The following is a 19,016-nucleotide window of genomic DNA, read 5'->3' as shown; positions in this document are numbered from 1 at the left end:
AAAGAAAGGCAGCGCGTTTTGTATTATCGCGAAATATGAGAGAGAGTGTCACAGAAATGATGCAGGATTTGGGCTGGAAATCATTAAAAGAAAGGCGTTTTTCGTTGCAACGGAATCTTCTCACGAAATTCATCTCACCAACTTTCTCCAGGGAGAAACGACCACCACGATAAAATAAGGGAAATCAGACCTCATACGGAAAGATATAGGTGTTAGTTCTTTGCGCGCGCTATACGAGATTGGAATAATAGATAATTGTGAAGATGGTTCGATGAACCCTCTGCCAGGCACTTAAATGTGATTTGCAGAGTATGCATGTAGATGTAGATGTAGAAGAAAAGGAATGACTTGAGCTACACTGCAGTCACGCGAGGCTGGTTACAGCGGAAGAGTTTCTCGAGAAATGTGAAGCATAGGCTCAGAGCCTTATGAACTCAGTTCACTTACTGCCAGCATTGTTTTCGTGAGTACAAAATACACGCTGGAGCCTGCCGAGTTGTGGTTGCTGGCGTGGCTCGTGCTGCGCCTCGACTGGAATCCTGGAAAACTGGCTGGAAGGGCTGGACAGTGGTCAGTTGGCTGGGCAGCGGTCAGCGCGGTGGCACGCTCCAGGCCGGACTCTGGTCAGTGGAACACGTCTGGAGTGACCGCAGTCCAGTCTGGAGCGTGCGCCACACTGGATACTGCTCACACACGGTCTGTCCCGACTCGGCATTCGTCTGACCAGAACGTACTGGTTGCCGGTGGCACACTCCCGACTGGACAGTGGCCAGCGTGGGCCGCTTCCAGGCGAGTGAAACAGCCTCCGCGGGAGTCCTTCCAGTTCCAGAGCTGCCTCTCTGCCTACGGACAGGTCCACCTTGCAACCTCGGCGCTCGCCAGCTCGCAGCCCCGATGGGAGTTTGAAAGACTGCCGTACAGGGCCGAACGCCGTACGTCCTGGCAGCTCTAGCAAAAAAGTCTGGCATCCTTTGTGAGCCGACATTTAAGTACTGTGTCCAGCGGTGGGGTGATTCGGTCGGGTTGACCCTGCGGAAGGGTTAGCAGGCCAGGTCACGCCAGACCAGACAGGTCAGCCGGCGCGAGCCGACGCTCGGGAAGCCAAGGGGGGGCATAACTATACTGTCATACGTGAAGGCCATTCAAACTGTAGCAGAGTGGCGGGCACAGCAAAAACACGGCCAGGCTCGGTCATGTCCGGCGCTACCTGAGACAAGCAATGGCCGAGGAGGTGTTCCAGCTGTGCGAATAACGGCTGAAGGCACGACCGCGAGAGTTACGACATGTTTCACCGAACACAGCCCTCGTGTACAAAATTCGATACAGTGACATCTGCAGATGAAATGCGCGAACAATACATATACAGGGTGTTACAAAAAGGTACGGCCAAACTTTCAGGAAACATTCCTCACACACAAATAAAGAAAAGATGTTATGTGGACATGTGTCCGGAAACGCTTAGTTTCCATGTCAGAGCTCATTTTAGTTTCGTCGTCCACCTACGCTCAATGGAGCACGTTATCATGATTTCACACGGGATACTCTACCTGTGCTGCTAGAACATGTGCCTTTACAAGTACGACACAACATGTGGTTCACGCACGATGGAGCTCCTGCACATTTCAGTCGAAGTGTTCGTACGCTTCTCAACAACAGATTCGGTGACCGATGGATTGGTAGAGGCGGACCAATTCCATGGCCTCCACGCTCTCCTGACCTCAACCCTCTTGACTTTCATTTATGGGGGCATTTGAAAGCTCTTGTCTACGCAACCCCGGTACCAAATGTAGAGACTCTTCGTGCTCGTATTGTGGACGGCTGTGATACAATACGCCAGTCTCCAGGGATGCATCAGCGCATCAGGGATTCCATGCGACGGAGGGTGGATGCACGTATCCTCGCTAACGGAGGACATTTTGAACATTTCCTGTAACAAAGTGTTTGAAGTCACGCTGGTACGTTCTGTTGCTGTGTGTTTCCATTCCATGATTAATGTGATTTGAAAAGAAGTAATAAAATGAGCTCTAACATGGAAAGTAAGCGTTTCCGGACACACGCCCACATAACATATTTTCTTTCTTTGTGTGTGAGGAATGTTTCCTGAAAGTTTGGCCATACCTTTTTGTAACACCCTGTATAACGAGCTGCGAGATGTACAGGGAGAAGTGCCTGCGGAAATGTAGGCGAGGAAAGACAAGGTGGTGATGCAATAGCTCCATACTTAACAATAATATACAACCGCAACCAAAGACTGAAAAGTTGCACAGGTCACACCAATATTCAACAAAGAAATCCATTAAATTACAGGTCCATACCGTTAACGTCAATATGCGGAAGGATTTTGGAACGTATATTGTATTCGAACATCATGATTTACCTCGAAGGAAACGGTCTGTTGACACAGGGATTTAGAAAACATAGTTCTTGTGAAAGACAAGTAGCTCTTTACTCGCACGAAGTGTTGAGTGCTATGGACAAGGCTGTTCAAATTGATTCTGTGTTTTTGGATTTCCGGAACGCTTTTGACACTGTACCACACCAGCGGCTTGTTGTGAAGTTGCGTGCTTACGGAATATCGTCACAGTTACGTTCAAATGGCTCTGAGCACTATTGGACTTAACATCTATGGTCATCAGTCCCCTAGAACTTAGAACTACTTAAACCTAACTAACCTAAGGACATCACACAACACCCAGCCATCACAGTTACGTGACTGGATTCGTGATGTCCTGTCAGAGAGGTCACAGTTCGTAGTAAGTGACGGAAAGTCATGTAGTAGAACATAAGTGATTTCTGGCGTTCCCCAAGGTAGTGTTATAGGCCCTCTGCTGTTCCTTATTTATATAAACGATTTGGGAGATAATCTGAGCAGCCGTCTTGGCTTGTTCGCAGATGACGCTACTGTTTATCGGCTAGTAAAGTCATCTGAAGATCAAAGCAAATTCCAGAACGATTTAGACGTGATATCTGCACGGTGCAAAACTTGGCAATTGACCCTAAATAACGAAAATGTGAGGTTATGCACATGAGTGCTAAAAGGAATAGGTTAAACTTCGGTTACACGGTAAATCAGTAAAATATAAAGGCCGTACATTCAACTAAATACCTAGAAATTACAGCTGCGAACAACTAAAATTGGAAGGAACACATAGAAAATGTTGTGGGGAAGGCTAACCAAAGACTGCATTTTTTTTGGCAGGACACTTAGAAAATGTAACAGACCTTCTAAGGAGACTGCCTACACTACGCTTGTCCGCCCTCTTCTATAATACTGCTGCGCGGTGCGGGATCCTTAGCAAATAGGATTTACGGAGTACGTCAAAAGTTCAAAGAGGGGCAGCGCCTTTTGTATTACCGCTGAATACGGGAGAGAGTGTCACTGAAATGGTACAGGATTTGGGGTGGACATCATTGAAACAGAGGCGTGTTTCGTTGCGGAGGAATACTTCTCACGAAATTCCAGTCAGCAGCTTTCTCCTCCGAATGCGGAAATATTTTGTTGACGCCGACCCACATAGGGGGAAACGATCATCATGATAAAATAAGGGAAATCAGAGCTCGTACGGGAAGATATAGGTGTTCGTTCTTTTCGCGCGCTATACGAGATAGGAGTAATAGAGAATTGTGAAGGTGGTTCGATGAACCCTCTGCCAGGCACTTAAATGTGATTTGCAGAGTATCCATGTAGATGCAGATGTTGATGTAGAAGGTTTATAAACTGGAAAGACAAAATGAATTACTCGAATAATGATGCAGTCACAGGGTTTGGTCATAGAATGCGGATATGCACGGTATCCGAGAAGGAATGGTCGATATTCACTGATGTGAGAGGAAGGATCATTTGAAGGAAAAAAACTTCATATTGACATACGCCCTATTCAGGATATTTACCATGACAGAATACATTTAATGAAAATTAGTTTTTGGGCTAGTGACTTGCTCGAATGTGTCTTACCCACCCGAACAGCTTTGATGTTTTATTGTAGCCAAACTACTGTGCCGCTTTGAAACTGTTTGCTCGGGACGTGTCTGTCGTTAAACTAGGCCGTTGAACGCGCCTTTGTCCGCTGTGCGTCGTGTGTAAACTCGAACCAGGGGCTGAGACTGCGTCAGAGAGATGCATCGTCTATCTTTGTTTGCAGCCCGTGGGCTGAAACGCCACACATCTACACTAGTGCAGGGTCTGGTGCGAATGAAGACTGAAGGGGAGGCACACTGCAGTCAGTCGCCACCACTTCTGTTTTATTATTCTTGCAGATCTACATTTCGGCAATAAATAGCCATCTTCAGTACAGTTTCGTTATATTTCGACACACTCGCGGCAGTTGGTGTCATCACACATTCTTACAGGTGTACAGCCAAACACTGCTGTGTCCTTCTGCCTCTACACCTGTAAGAACAGATGATGACATGTCGTGTGACTAGGGCCTCCCTTCGGGCAGACCGTTCGCCTGGTGCAAGTCTTTCGAGTGGACGCCACTTCGGCGGCTTGCTTGTCGATGGGGATGAAATGATGATGATTAGGACAACACAGCACCCAGTCCCTGAGCGGAGAATATCTCCGACCCAGCCGGGAATCGAACCCGGGCCCTTAGGATTGACATTATGTCACGTTGACCATTCAGCTACCAGGGACGTACAAATAAAAGTATAAAATCTTTACATGTTCTGTACAGTTGTGTGAAGTTACTGGCTTGCTCCCAAGTGAATTAACTATGTTATGATCCTGACATCCCGGAAATGAGCTACTTGATTTAATATGCAAAGCTATCCATGTAGGTAAACATCTAGGTGGCAGTTATAGCCACTGATGACCACAGGCATCAATAATGTGGTTGGTTCACTTTAGTGTGCAAGGAGAATGGAATTTTAAGTAGAAATACCCATATGTTCACAATTTTTACGTGTTATTTTTGTGCTCTGTGTAGGATATGCATAGTAGTATTGTGTATTATGAAATCAAGTGGTTCTTTTCTTTTTTAAGATCATGTCTGCTACTGGTCTTCTTTACATCATCTACTGGGTACACAGTAACACATTAAATATTTACAGGGTACTCAAGTACAGAGCTTTGCACAGAGTATAATTTATTCATTGCTAACATTTGGTTTAAGAACCATGGAAGAAGGTTCTATACATGGAAGAGAACTGGAGACACTGGAAGGTTTCAGACTGGTTAGATAATGGTCAGACAGAGACTTAAGAACCACATTTTGAATTGCAAGATGTTTTCAGAGACATATACAGATTCTGACCACAATTTATTGGTTATAAACTGTAGATTGAAAACTAAAGAAATTGAAAAAAGGTAGGAAATTAAGGAGATGGGACCTGGATAGGTTGAAAGAGCCAGAGTTGGTTGAGAGTTTCTTACAGAGCGTTAGGCGACAACTGACCAGAACAGGGGAAAGGAATACAGCAGAAGATGAATTGGTAGCTTTGAGAGATGAAATAGTGAGGGGAGCAGAGGATCAAATAGGTAAGAAGACAAGGTTTAGTAGAAATCCTGGAATGGCAGATGAGATACTGAGTTTAACTGATGAAAGGAGAAAATATAAAAATGTAGCAAATGAAGCAGGTACAGGGAATACAAATGTCTAAAAAAATGAGACTGACAGAAAGTGCAAAATGGCTAAGCAGGAATGGTTAGTGGACAAATGTAAGGATTTAGATGCGTATTTCACTAGGGGAAAGACAGGTACCACCTATAGGAAAATTAAAGAGGCCATCGATAGGAGAAAAGAAAAATGAGTGTATGAATATCAACAACTGAGATGGAAAACCAGTCCTAAGTAAAGAAGGGAAAACTGAAAGGTGGAAGGAGTATATAGAGGGCCTATGAGAGGCAAATCAAGTTGAAACCAATGTTATAGAAATGGAAGAGGACGGATGAAGCTCAGATGGAAGATATGATACTGCAAGAAGACTTTAAGAGAGCACTGAAACACTTAAGTCGACACAAGGCTCATGGAGTAGATGACGTTCCGTCAGAACTACTGACAGCCTTCAGAGAGCCAGCCATGACAAAACTCTTCCATCTGGTGTGTAAGATGCAAGAGACAGGCAAAATACCCTCAGACTTCAAAAAGAATGCAATAATAGCAATTTCGAAGAAAGCAGTTGCTGACAGGTATGAATATTAAAGAACTATCAGTTTAATAAGTTAGTGTTGGAAAATACTAACACAGATTATTTACAGAAGAATAAAAAAAATATGATAACATGAAGAGCCGCGAGTGGGTCGAAATATAACTAGTGTCCTGACGATGGCTATTCATAGCCGAAACCTAGATCTGGAAGAACAATAAAATCGGAGTGGTTGCGACTGACCGTTGTGTGCCACTGCTTCCTCACAGTCTACGCGGTTCCTGATGGAATCAGAGTTGGTTCGATGAAGAAAGAGCCGTTGAAACAGGTGTGAACGGGCGAGGTGAACTACTTGTTCGCGTCACGGACGCCGGCGCCCTCGTTATGGAACGTGCAGATGGACTCGGACGGGCAACGCAGCACGTTCTGCCGAGACTCAACGACAGCTTTCAAGTGGACGGTGGAATACTCGGGCGTTTATGGTGAACTACAAAACGCTTAGAGGCCGCTGAGTTAAAAATACGTATTTTTCAATTGGTGGTTCGAAAATGGCACGTTGTAATGTTTACTAACTGTTGTACATGAGTACAACGACGTGCCGAATAATACAGGAAATAAATAAGAAGTTACATGAAATGTGTTTTGTCTCGGAAACCACTGGGATGCAGACACGTGTCCACACGACGTTTCTTTTGCTACAAATGACAGTTCGTGTCACGCCCTCGAGTGCTGAGCAATCTTCCTGGCACGCCCTGTATATTGAGTCGGCTCTCAGATGTGCAGAGCAGGGTTGTCGACGCCAGCCCTCGTCGGCTCCAGAGTCGCGCTCCTCTGGTGTGGCGCGTGGTTTGCCAGTCAGCGCCCTGCAGTCCATGGAAGCCACTGCGCCGCTGACGACGGTGATAATGTCGTGTGGCTCAGTGCCTTGGTGCCAGTCTTCCTATTGGGTGTCATTTCGGCCACTTGTGTGTCCCTAACCTGCCCCAGTCATCCAATCAAGGACTGGGGACCTGCAGTTTAAAATGGAATACCACCCACATTTCGCTTCTGGTGACTCATCACGTCGTTCAGAGATGAAGGCTGAATTAAGAGCAGACTGAGAATTTCCGTCCCCGACTGGGATTTGATCCCGTCACCTCTGGCTTTCCCACGATACCTTTTACTTTTGCAGCACCAGGCTCCAAACTACGCTGAAGAGGCGCATAGGGTCCCCGCGAGCACGCAGAAGTGCCGCAACGCTACGTCGCATGGACTCTGCTAATGTCTGAAGTAGTGCTGGAGGGAACTGACACGACGAATCCTGCAGGGCAGTCCATAAGTCCGTAACAGTATGAGGCGGTACAGATCTCTTCTGAACAGCTCGTTGCAAGTCATCCCACATATGCTCAATAAGATTCATATTTGGGGAGTTAGGTGGCCAGCGGAAGTGTTTAAACTCGGAACATTGTCCCTGGAGCCACTTTGTAGCAATTCTGGGGTGTCGCATTGTCCTGCTGGAATTGCCCAAGTATATCGGAATGCACAATGGACATTAATGGATAGTGGAGATCAGACAGGATACTTACGTACGTGTCACCTGTCAGAGTATGTAGACGTATCAGGGGTCTCATATTACTCCAACTGTACACGCCTGCCGACCTGTGTGGCCGAGCGGTTCTAGATGCTTCAGTCTGGAACCGCATGACCGCTACTGTCGCAGGTTCGAATCCTGCCTTGGGCGAGTATGTGTGTGACGTCCTTAGGTTAGTTAGGTTTAAGTAGTTCTAAGTTCTAGGGGACTGATGACAACAGATGTTAAGTCCCATAGTGCTCAGAGCCATTTGAACCATTTGTACACGCCTCACACCATTGTCTCCATCAGTTTGAACAGTCCCCTGCTGACATATAGGGTCTGTGGATTCATTAGGTTGTCTCGAAACCTATACACGTCCATCCGCTCGACACAACTTGAAACAAGACTCGACCGACCAGATAACACGTTTCCAGTCACCAACAGTCCAAATCGATGTTTATGGGCCTAGGCGCGGCGTGAAGCTTTGTGTCGTGCAGTCATCAAGGGTACATGTACGATGTGTCGTTGAATGGTTCGCACGCTAACATCTGTTGACGCCTCAGAATGGTTCAAATGGCTCTGAGCACTATGGGACTTAACATTTGAGGTCATCAGTCCCCCCGACTTAGAACACACATCCAGAACATCACACACATCCATGCCCGAGGCAGGATTCGAGCCTGCAACTGTAGCAGCACCGCGATTCCAGACTGAAGCGCCTAGAACCGCTCGGCCACAGCGGCCGGCTCCTGTTGATGGCCCAGGATTGAAATCTGCAGCAATTTGCGGAAAGGTTGCACTTCTGTCTCGTTGACAGATTCTCTTCGGTCGGTGTTGGTCCCGTTCTTGCAGGATCTTTTTCCTGCTGCGACGATGTCGGAGATTTCATGTCTTACCGGATTCCTGATATTCACGTTACATTCGTGAAATGGTCGTACGGGAAAATCCCCACTTCATCGCTACCTCGGAAATGCTGTGTTCCATCGCTCGTGCACCGACTACAACATCGCATTCAGACTCACTTAAATCTTGCTAACCTGTCATTGTAGCAGCAGTAAACGACCTAACAACTGCGCCAGACACGTGTTGTATAGGCGTAGCCGACGACAGCGCCGTTTTCTTCCTGTTTACGTATACCATTTGGACGTCTTCCTGAATAAAGACCTAACACTGTACACCGAACTGATGGTGTACAAAGCTGTAGTCATTTCCGCCCTGCTATATGGTTGCGAAACCTGGACGTTATATCGCTGTGATCTGAAGAAACTGTTGTTGTTGTTGTGGTCTTCAGTCCTGAGACTGGTTTGATGCAGCTCTCCATGCTACTCTATCCTGTGCAAGCTTCTTCATCTCCCAGTACCTACTGCAGCCTACATCCTTCTGAATCTGCTTAGTGTATTCATCTCTTGGTCTCCCTCTACGATTTTTACCCTCCACGCTGCCCTCCAATGCTAAATTTGTGATCCCTTGATGCCTCAAAACATGTCCTACCTACCGATCCCTTCTTCTAGTCAAGTTGTGCCACAAACTTCTCTTCTCCCCAATCCTATTCAATACCTCCTCATTAGTTACGTGATCTACCCACCTTATCTTCAGCATTCTTCTGTAGCACCACACTTCGAAAGCTTCTATTCTCTTCTTGTCCAAACTAGTTATTGTCCATGTTTCACTTCCATACATGGCTACACTCCATACAAATACTCTCAGAAACGACTTGCTGACACTTAAATCTATACTCGATGTTAACAAATTTCTCTTCTTGGAAAACGCTTTCCTTGCCATTGCCAGTCTACATTTTATATCCTCTCTACTTCGACCATCATCGGTTAATTTACCCCCTAAATAGCAAAACTCCTTTACTACTTTAAGTGTCTCATTTCCTAATCTAATTCCCTCAGCACCACCCGACTTAATTTGACTACATTCCATTATCCTCGTTTTGCTTTTGTTGATGTTCATCTTATATCCTCCGTTCAAGACACTGTCCATTCCGTTCAACTGCTCTTCCAAGTCCTTTGCTGTCTCTGACAGAATTACAATGTCATCGGCAAACCTGAAGAAACTAGAACGCTTCAACCAACAGAAGCTAAGATATATCATGAACCTGAAATGGGATGACTTCATATCCCACACGGCTGTTCTTGAGAAAGCAAAAATGTATAGCATGGAAGCTCTTATCATTGGGCATCAACTCAGATGGGTCGGACATGTCCAGCGGATGAAAAATGACAGACTTCCACGCCAAGTGCTGTACAGCGAAGTAAAAGGCCACGAGGTGCCCCTCTCAAACGTTATAAGGATCAGTACAAGAAAAATCTGAAAAACTTGAACATCGATCCGAGTAACTGGTCCACAATAGCAGAAGACCGAAGTCGCTGGAGCTCAGTTACCTCAAATTCTCTTCAAAATTTTGAGCTGGAACGTCGAAGAATGGAGAATGACAAACGCCGGAGACGTAAACTCCTCCAGGCTCAGGCACGTCCTCCACCTTCCATCAGCTGTAATGTCTGTGGCCGCCCGTTCCACGCTAGGATTGGATTGCTAAGCCATCGACGACACTTCCACGCCTGAACCGTGACAAAGGAAACCTCAGGAGAGAAATGAAAACTCGGATACGACTATCAGCCGACGACGACGTATACCACATTCTTTGGCACTTCAGGGTATATCATCAGATTTGGCATTACTTCTTTATTTTAGTTGAAAAATCTCGAAAATCACGTATTTTCATGTCCCTTAACGGACAGTTCATTTTCTAGCCCACGTAGGCCCCCAGATCAATAAAAGCATGTGTGAATTTTAAAGTGAGTGAGCAATCAAAATGACTAGTTCCCAGAATATAACTTTAAATAAGGCAGAAACCGTTTTAGAGTTCAAGATAATTTTGAATGTACGGCGGGGGAGACCGAGAAGATGACCCTTGAGACTGTAATTGGCGTCCATTTTCTCAAAACTGAACGACATACGAACTTCCATTTCGCCATGAATGCTGCCGCAAGCCTGAACGCGGCGTAATCGCGAGGAAACCGTGCAGAAATTTAGCAGGCATTTGCGAAATATACGACACATTTCGTCTAAGCTTCGCCGCAGCACAGCGAAAGAGGCCCGCATCACCGTTCCATTTTCTCATCTTACATGCGGAATTGAGGCCTATGTTGTGCCCGTTATCACCACTTTATTCTTTACTAGACGCAGCCTTATTTATTCTCTCTTAGTATTAAAATTCTCTAAGCGTCCACCGGTTCCACAGCAGTGATGATTTAGGAAGTAGGGTACTAAGTGGAACAAATACTTAAGTCAAAATTTTATGAAAACTAATAAAAGTGTTTTCAAAATCCATACCATCTGTCGCCCATCATGGAAGCTGGATCAGTCACTATTTGGAGATAGAGAACAGGTTGATTAAATGGAGCTTCGTCTATACTAATGTGTGGAAAATAAAATACTTGGTTATTATTTCTCACTGTGACTGAGGCAACCTGAGAATCTCCAATAGAGCGAAATTAGCCAATAACGCAAAAGCGAGAAATGAAGTGACTATTTAAAAAATAAAAATAGGCTACGCAGCACAATGACTTCCACGAAGAAATTTGCAGCGACTGTTGCTCCATATAGCGTTAGGAGCTCTTTTTTAGTCCAGGAAGCAAGTCAAATTGTAAATAATTTTCATTACACATCAACAATGCTACTTTGCTTCAATACCACTGAACGACTTTGGTGACAAAGATGGGCATTTTCTTGTAACTGCAATGGCGGAATTCAAATACTCTCTTATTGACATGTTGCGCGTAATAGGTGTGTAAATAAGGTAAGATTAATGTAAGATAAGAAGGAACTAATAAGTCGAATATCGCAAGAGTAAATCACTCCTGTCGGTATTATCGTCATCGAAGAATTTCAAACTGTATCTACGGTGATGCCCCCGTTCGTCGAGAAATGACGTAAACAGTATTGGTGGCAAGACGATGGCTTGTCACACTCGTAATTACGTACTTGTTTCCCTGTCTGTAAGTCGGTGTCTAGACTGGCTTTCTGGCGACTGTTGCACCACGTGGTCCCGAGTGGCAGGTTAGAAGTGCGGGCCTGCTTTACGATATCAGAATTGAGTCGTCAGGCATAGAAGCACCAGGTCCCGGAGCAGAGGGCGTGTTCGCTAGCGGACAGGGACTGTGTGGTGGGATGTGCAGGAGGCAGCTGCCGGAACTGTTGCGCCCTGTCGGGGTCAGCAAAAAGTGTGCGTACCTGGCGAGAGTTAGTGTGTGGCCAGCGTGTGTGGAGGTGACGGAGGCCCGCTACGACAGGCTGTGTGGAGCGCAGCTCAACTGCCGCTCTGAAACCGGACGCGACTGGTCTAACGAGAATAATTCACATAGCGAGATGCGATCGTTTAGATAGCGACGAGGAGTGTAGTGACTAAACGGGAATCGTGAAATGTACGTACAATATATTCAGGTAGAAATTTACAGCCGGACGGAGTGGCCGATGCCGGCCCGGTAGCTTAGCGTGTTCGGTCAGAGGGCTGCGTGCTCTCTGTAATAAAAAAACTGAGTCAAGGAACCAACGATTACTTTGAACGGATGTCTTTTGACGTCCGACCCGACCAAACGCAAGGAACTATATCGAACAAAATGAGTTAAAAAAAAAAAAAGCGGTTCTAGGCGCTATAGTCTGGAGCCGCGCGACCGCTACGGTCGCAGGTTCGAATCTCGCCTCGGGCATGGATTTTTTTATTTTTTTATTTACATGTCAAATTCCGCAGGACCAAATTGAGGAGCAAATCTCCAAGGTCATGGAACGTGTCAGTACATGAACTTAAAACATAAAAGTAATAACAGATAAAAATAAATGTTTATGAACCTGAAAGAAAATCAGTCCATAAGTTTAAGCAAACGCTATCAGCAATACAATGAGAATCAGCTTAATTTTTCAAGGAACTCCTCGACAGAATAGAAGGAGTGACCCATGAGGAAACTCTTCAGTTTCGATTTGAAAGCGCGTGGATTACTGCTAAGATTTCTGAATTCGAGTGGCAGCTTATTGGAAATGGATGGAGCAGTATACTGCACACCTTTTTGCACAAGAGTTAAGGAAGCCGATCCAAATGGAGGTTTGATTTCTACCGATGTGTGTGACGTCCTTAGGTTAGTTAGGTTTAAGTAGTTCTAAGTTCTAGGGGACTGATGACCTCAGCAGTTAAGTCGCATAGTGCTCAGAGCCATTTGAACCATTTTAGAAATTTACTATCAAGACTCTAGCAGGAGCAGTTGTTAAGTGTTATCCAATACGAGGTTCTGGCGGACGTAAAGCTGTGATGACGGGTCCTGAGTCGTGCTTGGGTAGCTCAGATGGTAGAAAACCTGCCTGCGAAAGGCGAAATCCCGACTTCGAGTGTCGGTCCGGCACACAGTTTTAATCTGCCAGCAAGTTTCATTATCCGAATGTCTGGAACCCTAAAGAGATTATGCTATTAATGGAAGTAACACAGCATATTCTTCAGCAAAATGTAAGTTTTCATTGAAGGAAAATGTCACACCTATTGAAATATTTGAGTTCTGTGTACATTAGGCTGTGCTTAATGTGTCGAATTCTAAAGCTAGATCCATCCTCAGTGGCTGTAAAGGCCTCGTTAGTTGCTGTTGGAACTCAAAAAGTCCCTGTAACCACTCCTTCAGCGCACAGAAACCAGCCTCAGATAGCGCCTTAATAGTCATGTAGCTAAACCAACCAACGATGAACCAGCTGTGGACGTCTGCACTGCGCAGTCAAAAATCCAGGTCACAACGCTGTCGCAGTATTGCTTGGAGGAAATAACGTTTGGTCCCTACCTGTTGAGGACGTCTTCAAGGAGGATTTTAGCCTCTGTGAATGCCCGGCACACACTCTTGCTAGGTGATACTTGCTCGACCACGACATAATATCTCGGAATGTTTCAATGAGCGTGACAGCAGTTTGAGGGACGAGTGGACACCATAACACTTTCCGGAAGCCACTGTCTCTCACCCTCTAACGCTGGACCCGACTTAAGCAATGAGAACTGCAACGCGTTCTGTGGAGGGCGTTACGTTCTTGTGCAAACGGAACACACAGGCCACCGTTGAGTCTGCAGCGTGCCACAGTAACCAGTATGCAGTCTGGAACACGTCCACACTGATCAGTGTCCAGCTTGGAGCGTGCCATACTGACCAGTACCATTGTGGAGGGTGCCAAAAAAAGCCAATAAGCACACTGGAACGTGCTGGCACAGTGACCAGTATCCAGCCTGGAGTGTGCCACGATGATTACTGTCCAGTCTGGAGCGTGCCACAGTAACCAGTATGCAGCGTGGAACAGGCCCACCCTGACCAGTGTCCAGCCTGGAGCGTGTCATAGTGACCAGTGTCCACTCTGGAGCGTGCCAGAGCAACCAATAAGCACCTGCCAGTCTGGAGTGTGCCACGATGATTACTGTCCAGTCTGGAGCGTGCCACAGTAACCAGTATGCAGCGTGGAACAGGCCCACCCTGACCAGTGTCCAGCCTGGAGCGTGTCATAGTGACCAGTGTCCATTCTGGAGCGTGACAGAGCAACCAATAAGCACCTGCCAGTCTGGAGTGTGCCACGATGATCACTGTCCAGTCTGGAGCGTGCCACAGTAACCAGTATGCAGCGTGGAACAGGCCCACCCTGACCAGTGTCCAGCCTGGAGCGTGCCATAGTGACCAGTGTCCATTCTGGAGCATGCCAGAGCAACCAATAAGCACCTGCCGGCACAGTGACCAGTGTCCAGTCTGGAGTGTGCCACGATGATTACTGTCCAGTCTGGAGCGTGCCACAGTAACCAGTATGCAGCGTGGAACAGGCCCACCCTGACCAGTGTCCAGCCTGGAGCGTGCCATGGTGACCAGTGTCCATTCTGGAGCGTGCCAGAGCAACCAATAAGCACCTGCCGGCACAGTGACCAGTGTACAGTCTGGAGTGTGCCACGATGATTACTGTCCAGTCTGGAGCGTGCCACAGTAACCAGTATGCAGCGTGGAACAGGCCCACCCTGACCAGTGTCCAGTCTGGAGTGTGCCACGGTAACAAGTATCGAGCCTGGAACGCGTTCACACTGACCAGTTTGCAGCCTGGAGCGTGCCAAAACGCCCCACTATCCACCCCGGCACCTGCCAACACACTGACCACATTCCGGCCTGGAGCGCGCCACGCTGACCAGTGTCCAGTGTGGGGGGAGCCACAGTGAGCAGTATCCAGTCCGCGGCACGCTCCAGACTGGACGGCGGCCTTCACGGCCGTATTCCCGTTTGGAAGACGCCGGCGCACTGGCCGCTGTCCAGCTGCTCCAGCCTGTTCTCCGGGAGCGGTTCGTGCCGCGCCTGGAACTTAATCGCGCTAAGTGGCGGAGGATGCTTTTCGCGCTCGGAAACTGTACTGAGCAAACACGGTGGGCTAGATAAGGGCGTTGTCTGGGTTTCTCACCATTTGCTAATTCACCGCTAAATTGAATGGTCTTTCTTCTCTGTGATTCATACGCGAAGGGGTCTCAACTGTGCAAGCTACTGACAAGTGGTTATTCCCCTTTGTTTTCGTGTATGGAGTGTGAGAAGAACAATTATTACAAGCCTCTGTGCGCGCTGCAATTATTCTACACTTGTACTCACGGCCCCCATCCGGGTGATACGAGCAGTTTCGTGATATACTCCCAGCTTCCTATCTCAAATCACATTCTTGAAACTTCCGATGTATCTTCCCCATGGGATAGATTGTTCTACCTTGAAGCGTCTGCCAGTTTAGTTACTTCAGCACAGCCGATGGCGCTCCCCCGTGGGTCAAACGAATCTGTGATCTGAATTTTGAACTTTTCCCGATATAAAGAATGTTCCATGAAGTTTCTGGATTGCAACCGGATGACGTCGGTTTCTTAGCACGATGATGCTCTATGTCGTGTAGGCGCGTTCATAATGGTGATACCACATGCGCTCTCTCTCTCTCTCGGACTGAGGGCAAACGCAGCTAAGACTCGGATGTCAAGTTAATAAAACTAGCTGTCATCGGAGACATCATCAGTCATGAAATGTTTTCCATCTGAGGATACGAGGGCTGAATGAAACGTTAGCCTCCATCTTCGTTAGTTAGGTTTGGATGGGAATATTTTAATAAATCAAACGCTGAAATAATCTTTAGAATGTTCTCTTTAATTACCAATATTCACTTTTCCACATAATCACCAGCCAATCGGATACATTTGTGCCAACGATGAACAAGTTTTCTGAAGCCGTCACGCAGGAAGTCGGCACTCTGTTTCCGTAACCAGTGTCTCACAATCCTCTCAGTGTCTTCATCAGACGCATAGTGATGTCGCTGCAGATCGTCTTTCATTATGGGGAACAGATGGAAGTCAGACGGTGCTAAATGTGGACTGTACGGAGGATGCCGTACGGTGGTGAGATTCAGTCTCTCAAGTTCCTCTCCGGTGGCACGTGAAGTGCGTGGTTTGGCATTGTCACGCTGCAGGAACACATTTCCCTTTTCCTTTCGGATCCTTCTTGGCCGTCGTTTCAGAATTCGCAACGTTGTCATGTAACGCTCTGAATTTATCGTTGTTCCACGAAGAAGGAAATCAACACGGATAACACCATCTGCGTCCCAGAACATTGTAGCCATGATTCTTCCAGCTGAGGGCTGCGTCTTGATTTCCTCTTTCTGGGACGACTCCTTGTGTTGGTATTCTATAGACTGACTTTTGGTCTCTGGGTCGTTATGGAGAACACAAGTTTCGTCTCCTGTCACAATTGAATGGAGAAACGTAACGCGACACCGAGTTCCTGGCAAATTTCAAGTCTGTGCGCTTTCATTTCAGGAGTCAGCATCCGGGGTATCCATCGTGCACAGATCTTCCGATAGCCGAGCAAAGCAATAATGCGACCCACACGTTCTTGTGAAATGATGATTGTGCTTGCAGTTTCTCTCTGTGTGATACGACGATCGTCCTGAATCAGTCTGTCAACATTTTGCAGTCACAGGACGTCCACCTCTTTGTGTGTCACGCAGGTCAGATGTACTCACATCAACACAATCACTATAAACTGCTTTCATTCTCTGATGAATCTCCTTTGGGGTGACACCTTCCGCTGTCAAGAATTCGATGACCCCACGTTCCTTAAATAGCATTGGCCGACCGTCTGCGCAGGGTTCCATACTTTGCACTGTAACAGCACGACCGATCAATGCTGAGCTGTAGACAAGAGGCTACGGAACAAGCCAGTAACTACCGCATACCAATGCTGCCAACTGTTCAAGAGTTACCAAGGTGGAGGCGTCACTTTTCAGTCAACCCTCGTATTAAAGGAATCACCAGGTCCCACATCCTATCCAATTGAAAGCCGCCATCACGATTAATAAGATCTTCGACCAAACGTATTTCCACCAAATCCTAAATAACTGAATCGCAGAAGGATCTCGTTGAGGCCAAGATTTTAGTGGCAGAATAATCCACGCAATGCTGGGCTACGGCTGACTTACAGGGCTGTCATAGGCGAGTGTGGTGATCGGTTTCATGCACTTGGCATGCTTTTTCACTTCCAGTGTTCGACTGTTTGTTCTGCTGTCACGGGATGACGAAACTAATGGAATGTACCACCATACCAAATAGCGATTTCGCGAATGAGGTAACTGTCGGATAAACGCTCGTTAAAAAAAAAAAAACAACTTGCTATTGAAATTCCGAGAGCTTATGTGGCTAGTTAGATAGTTACGTGTTCCATTGACCGATCTCACGGTAACCGTTATGATGTGGAACGTGCGTAAGAAATGCACACATGAGTCAAGGTTTTCCTTTTTTTCTTTTTTTTTAAGCTTAAAATTTTTATTACTTACCCCCATTCCCTTAAATGGCACAAAATCAATATTTTATACCTATAGATTTATTTATTCCTATTCAAGAATTCATCTGTAGTATAGGAGGAGTTGTCAAAGAGATATGACTTCAATTTATTCTTAAAACTATTACTGCTGTCCCTGTCACACATTTTATTTTATCTGGCAATTTATAGAAAAGTTTTGCAGCAACATATTTTACCCCTTTCTGTGCCAAAGATAGGTTAAGTATAATGTAAGTCTCTCCTTCTTCTGGTATTATAATCACGAATGCCACCTGTTTTTAAACAGGTCCATGTTGTTGAGAGGAAATTTCATTACTGAGTAAATGTACTGTGAGGCTGTTGTAAAATTCCTAACCTTTTAAGCAGATGGCTACAAGATGTGCGACTATGAACCCCACACATTATTCTGATCACTTTTTTGAGCAGCCAATACTCTTTGGCTAAGTGTTGTGTTACCCCAAAACATTATTCCATATGACATAAGAGAGTGAAAGTATGCAAAGCATGTTATGTTGATAATTTCCGTATCTTCAAAATTAGCAATTATTCTGATTGCAAAAGTTGCTGTACCTAGTCGCTTTAGGCCAAAATATGAATTTTCCAATCAAAATTATCATCTATATGTACACCCAAAAACTTTTTACGGTCTACCTGGGTACTGACTTCTGTTGACGTGTTATATTTATTGAAGGAACTGTACTCCTTGCAGTAGAAAATTGGATGTACTGTGTGTTTTCAAAGTTCAGAGCAAGCCCATTTGCAGCAAACCAGCCAATAACTTTTCCAAACCTTTTGTATCATTTTCTATTGGAGTTCCGTTTACTGTTTTATTAATGACGGTTGTCTCATCAGCAAAGAGTCTCAGTTTAGCTCCTTGTTTCAGATAAGACGGGAGGGGGTCATTCACGCATATGAAGAACAGAAAGGAACCCATAATCCAACACGTATGGAACACGGAATGTAATTTCACCCAAGTTAGGTGAAGTGGGAAACTTCGTTAAATCACTTAGATCATATAAGGAAACTTTTTGCTTCCTGTTCTGTAGATGTGACTTATACTACTCATCTGCTGTTCCATTTATACCATAGAATTGTAATTTCTCTAACATTAAGACATCTCATGACTTCGTCCCACATACGTCTCGTGAAATGATTAGGATTACAAAAATGGGGGAACTTAGAATTCATACTGAGAGTTAGCGACAATAGTTGTTCCGATGCATCATTCGCGAATAATGGAGAATGGCACGAAAATGTCGTACGAGCTACCTCCCACCAGACACCTTAAGATGGATTTCGTAGAACAGATGCGAAGTTTGAGAGGAGTTGGCCCAAGTATGAATAACGTAGCATGTAGTAGAAACAAGTCGAAAGAATGTCAGTTCATGTGAAATATTGTGTGAGAGAAAAGGTATTATAGGGAATGCGAAGAGAGATTGCAGAGAACAGACGAAGACAGAAGTCTAGATTCATCTCTTATGTCACCCGGGAAAAAATAAACTTTGGTCTGGACGAAG

Source organism: Schistocerca serialis, chromosome 11 (assembly GCF_023864345.2).
Source record: "Schistocerca serialis cubense isolate TAMUIC-IGC-003099 chromosome 11, iqSchSeri2.2, whole genome shotgun sequence".
Taxonomy (NCBI): domain Eukaryota; kingdom Metazoa; phylum Arthropoda; class Insecta; order Orthoptera; family Acrididae; genus Schistocerca; species Schistocerca serialis.
The sequence above is the reverse complement of the archived record's forward strand: the minus strand, read 5'-3'. Positions refer to the sequence as shown.